The 4974-nt window shown below is 34.4% G+C and overlaps 1 long non-coding RNA gene across 2 annotated transcripts; it reads left to right on the top strand.

Moving 5' to 3' along the window:
• LOC109849885 lies at nucleotides 1167-4429 on the top strand. 2 transcript variants are annotated; one of them, XR_002249260.1, is made up of 5 exons: nucleotides 1167-1410; nucleotides 2115-2187; nucleotides 2430-2496; nucleotides 2673-3737; nucleotides 4195-4429. It is a non-coding gene; the product is annotated as an uncharacterized LOC109849885 (long non-coding RNA). The 2 variants fall into 2 exon arrangements; XR_002249259.1 differs by having other exon boundaries at nucleotides 2430-3737.

Below are 4974 nucleotides of genomic sequence, written 5' to 3' on the forward strand. Positions count from 1 at the left end.
AGTTCAAACTTTTAGAGGTATTTTTGTCTACCGAAAGATTTTCCCGAACTCGTGCTTTTAAAGGGAGTATGATATGATTACGAACATTCCCCTGTAGTGTAGTATCACCCAATTGAAAAATAAAACCTTCTATAGTTCTTTTGCTACAAATAGACTCCTTATAGTTCTATTTGTTACAAATAGACTCTCCGAGTTATTTTTTAATTCTTAAAATTATTTTTTAAATGTAGGAGATGAATAGATTCTTTATAGTTCCATTTGAGGATAGACACCCCATGGTGCCTCAACATATGCAGTGGAAATATCTCTGAGTAATTGTTGTCGCCGGACATCAATAAGACTTGTGAGTAATTTATGCTTAATTCATTGGTCATCATTGGTGCAAACAATTAATACGTAGCTAATATTATTTATTATTTGTCAGAGTGCTTTTAATTTACAATTCACGTGTGTATATACCGGGCATTCACGGATTTGATTTCTGGCTCGTTGGTTTGCAAAGCAAAAATATAAGTAAAAAAAAGAAGAGGAAATGTATCCGTTTTCTATTTCGATTTAATCAAATACAATATATAATCAAATAAATATAAATTAAAATAATATCAAACATGAAAATTTACCTTGATAGATGGGAGAACCTGTAACAATCAAATCCTTAATCCTCTAAATTCTGCATAAAAATTAAAGAAATATTAAAAAAATTTAAATTGCCATAAAAAGTAATTGCAATGTAAAATAAATATCACCATTAAATCAAATACAATAAATTATACTTTTCCCGACGCTTATTCCCGACGCATGGTTAAATACGTCGCCAAAAATTATGTTTTTCCCGACGATTTTAGTCAGCGTCGGCAAAACATATATTTTTCCCCACGTTTATAATTAGCGTCGCTAAAAGTGTATATTATTTGCGATGTTTTAACTTAGCGTCGGTAAAAGTGTATGGATTTCCCGACGTTTTTTCATTTTCGTCGGCAAAAGTATAGCTTTTAGCGACGTAAAAATATTCGTCGTAAAAAAATATACATTTGACGACGCACGTTAGCGTCGGCAAAAATGTAGCTTTTAGCGACGAATAATTTTGTGTCACTAAAAATAAACATTTTTGCCGACGTTATATTACGTCGGAAAAAATATAGCTTTTAGCGACGCAAAACTATTGCGTCCCTAAAAGCTATCCTTTTACCGACGCTTTACTATTCATGTGCGTACCCAAATTCTCCATTTCCGGTTCTGGTTCTAAATGGATCTTGAAGGCAAATAAGAGGGCTCGGTTTGGGTCCATCACCCTAACGAAGGGGATTCGAAGTTCTGGGGATTAATGTATCCAATTCAGCATCCACCTTCATCGCGATTCGCCTCCACCGCTGAAGGTGGTGTTTACGAAGCCTTGCCCTCAATTTCGAGGTCTGCAACTTCTTTTTCTCGTCCCTCAATGGATCAATTCTTTGAAAGCGTTGAATTCTCGTAGTTTGAGGTTACTGACTTACTAGGTTCTTGATTGTTGATGAAATTAAAGGCTTAGTGTAAATTTTGGAGTAGTTAACCTAATTGTTGGTTGTTTGTAGGGAAATTTGGATTGTTGTTTGAATGTAGCTTGTTAGAATTACCCTGTTGACAAGAGATGTTCAGGATGGGAGATTGAAAAGTTTTATTTTGAAGAATTTGTTGTTTTAGTATGTGGTCAGGTTGCTATTGTGAAAAAAATAAATAAATGGAACTATATTTTTTATGTAAAGTCTCAGCATTTAGGAAGCTAAGGAAAATTTTCATGGAATTATTATTGATTCCCATGATTTATATTGGTAGACGTTGATGATTTTTTTTCCCCTATGTTTAAAGGGGCGATTTACCCTTCCAGTTAAATTCTAATAGAGTACTAAATGAAGCCTTCTTCTTGACACTTAGCTTCTCTATTCATATGCAGGATTCAAAATGTATCTATTAATATTTTTAGTCATCCTATGGTAGAATTAATATTTTTATAATGTCTTATTTGTTAAATGATTAATAACCGAAACACATGTTTTGTCATTGATAGAAGTAATATTTTTATAATGTCTTATTTGTTAAATGATTAATAACCGAAACACATGTTTTGTCATTGATAGAAGAGGAAGCTGATGATGTAATGATGTTGGTTCCACCTCTATTCTCGTTGAAGAATACTCCGGAGGAGATAGTGTGAGTTGCTATCCAATTTTTGTCTGGCATAAATTTTGAACAAGTGATACTAACAGATGTCTCTGGTTTTCTGATTTTATTGCACTTAAACATTTAAGAGATACTAGTACAATGAACTATTATGATTGCTATGTATTGGCACCCTTTTGCACTTCCAAAGTTAGGTGCTATCTAGAATATGACTACTTTGCTGATAGCTGGTGTCTTGAAAGTTTATTATTCTTCCTTTTCTCTGTTTTTAGGCTGAATCCACCGTCTAATTTATTCTCCAAAAAGTTGCAGAAGAGTGTTGTGGAACACCGCTGGGAGGTAGTATCCTTACTGTGAAACTATTTTCTTTGTTATTTTATTGTGAGAATGGAAACTATCATTTTAATGTCCTGTGTGTTAGAGGAAAATAGCTTTTGGAATTATTATGCATTACCTGTTACTATTAGTGCTATTGCTAGTTTCTTCTTCTTCTTGTTTTTCCTCTTCTTTTTCAGCTGAACATAGATAACCCAACTAGAACAGATACTAATGCGTTGTTGGTGTAGGCTCCCTTTGATGCATAACTAGAACAGATACTGAATTATGCCACTCGAGTCGCAGATAGTTTTTTGTCCACCGGGAATTATGCCCTTAATGTTTCAATCCAACGTTACAAACCCTATGGAGTTCAATGCCAACAGTTTGGCCAGTTGCAAATGGTGAATTCTGTCTCACAAACCCCACAATCTAATTTGGAGGTAAATTCTCTTCACCTAAGCAGTCCTCAGGAAAGACCTTCCAGTGAGTTCTAAGAGGTAGAGTTTCATTCTGGGCATGAGCGTTTCTAAGCTAATCAACATCATATTTCTTCTTTTTATGTCAAGCTTGGCCAACTTCATATGTTTGCAGGTAAGTGTGCATTCACTTTTATATTAGTTATTATGTATTCGACCTACTTAATTTGTTGTTTTTCTTTGGTATATGAGAGTGACCACAGAATTGCTTTGTATAGAAAATAAAGTTTCTGTACTATAGGTTGCAGTGACATTATTTCTTTTACTTCAAGGTGAGCATGGTTGATTATCTACACTTCCCTGGCTATATAAGCTGAATAAATATTCTTGATTTTCTACAAATTGTGATTTCCCTGGCTATTCAAGGTGAGCATTGCTTTGTGATTTTGGTTGCTCCAGCAAAAAGTAGGTTCAAGTATGCCATGTACACCACAAGCTGATTTTCCTTTTGTTTAAATTTATCTAACTGCCCCCAACGGTTGTAACCGTTGGGGCATATATTAAGCTTTCCATGTTTGATATATCTTGGTTAGTTGGTTATGTGTACTTGTGTATCAGATTAAGCTTTCCATGTTTGATATCGTCACATGGAAAACAAATACATTAGCTCAACCTGACTTACCTTCTTCTATCTGCAGCCGAAATTGCAATGTTCGATGGATACATTGTCGTCTACAAATTTGTCCAGGACCTGCACTTTTTTATCACTGCAGGTGATGATGAAAATGTACTCATCTTAGCAACAGTTCTTCAGGGCTTCTATGATGCTGTCATCAATCTTCTCAGGTCTGTCATTATTGTTTCATCTACATTGCTTTTTAATGTTGCTATTGTTTCCCCTGTATCTAATGCTTTGTTCAATTCCCTGATGATGCATGTGTCTTTCCATAGGACTGATGTCTTTCAACTTTGGTGACCTTACACAAGGTTCCTTCAATTGGAGAACTTAATGTATATATGAAGATAAATATGAAACTTTTTATTTAACCACACTTATATATTATTCTAGCATAGTGGTAAACCCTCTTCCTAGTTGAAAAGTGTGAGATTCGACACCACTTGAACCAGGCTACCTGCTATTCTCAATCTGAAAGAACAGTAGTAGATACAGTTGTTGAGTTTTCTCATTGTAGTTTATGTTAGAGCATTACTGAGTATATATTAGAGCATTACTGAGTACATTTTTTTGTGTTTGATTTTAACTTTTTATTTGCGTTACTGAGTACATTTCTTTCCATTGCAGCTACACAACAGAAGTTGGAGATGGATGGTGAAGGTGGGAAGAAGAAGCCAGAGACGTGACGAAGGAAAGGCTTGCAACGTTGATAAGACATGAGTTCTCTGTAGTCTTTATTGTTCAAGTCTACTTAATCATGATTGTTGGATTTGTTAATAAAACATGTGTCAAACACTTGTTATTTGTTTAATAGAATTGCGTTTAAATTTATTTACTAATGTTATTATTTGTTTTATTTTAATGATTGTGAAAATAAGCACCGATATTATTTTAGCTGTTAATATGCAACTTGTTTGGAGTATAATTTGATGTTTGGTTTCTTTGTTGATGTGAATGGGAACAAATTTGTTGTGGATGTTCAAGTTCAGTGTAGTTGACAGAAAAGATATTACTTTTGGCGATGCAAATTAGTGTCAATAAAAATATACTTTTTACCGACTAAAAATTATATTTTTGCTGATGCTATATTGCATCGCTAAAAATAATATCTTTTAGCAACGCTATTTTGCATCGCCAAAGGTATAGTTTTTAGTGACGCTTTATTCTGCGTCCCTAAAAGCTAAACTTTGGCCGACGCTAACTTGCGTTGCCAAAAGTATAATTTTTAGCGACGAACAATTTTACGTCGCTAAAAGCTATATTTTTGCCAACGCATAGCTTTTGCCGACACTGCATGCGTCGCCAAAAGTATACGTTTTGCCGATGCAAAATATTATGCGTCGCTAAAGATATACTTTTTTCGACGCATGATGCGTCGCCAAAAGTATACTGTTGGCGACGCAGTGT

This window comes from Asparagus officinalis, chromosome 7, assembly GCF_001876935.1.
Source record: "Asparagus officinalis chromosome 7, Aspof.V1, whole genome shotgun sequence".
Lineage (NCBI taxonomy): Eukaryota > Viridiplantae > Streptophyta > Magnoliopsida > Asparagales > Asparagaceae > Asparagus > Asparagus officinalis.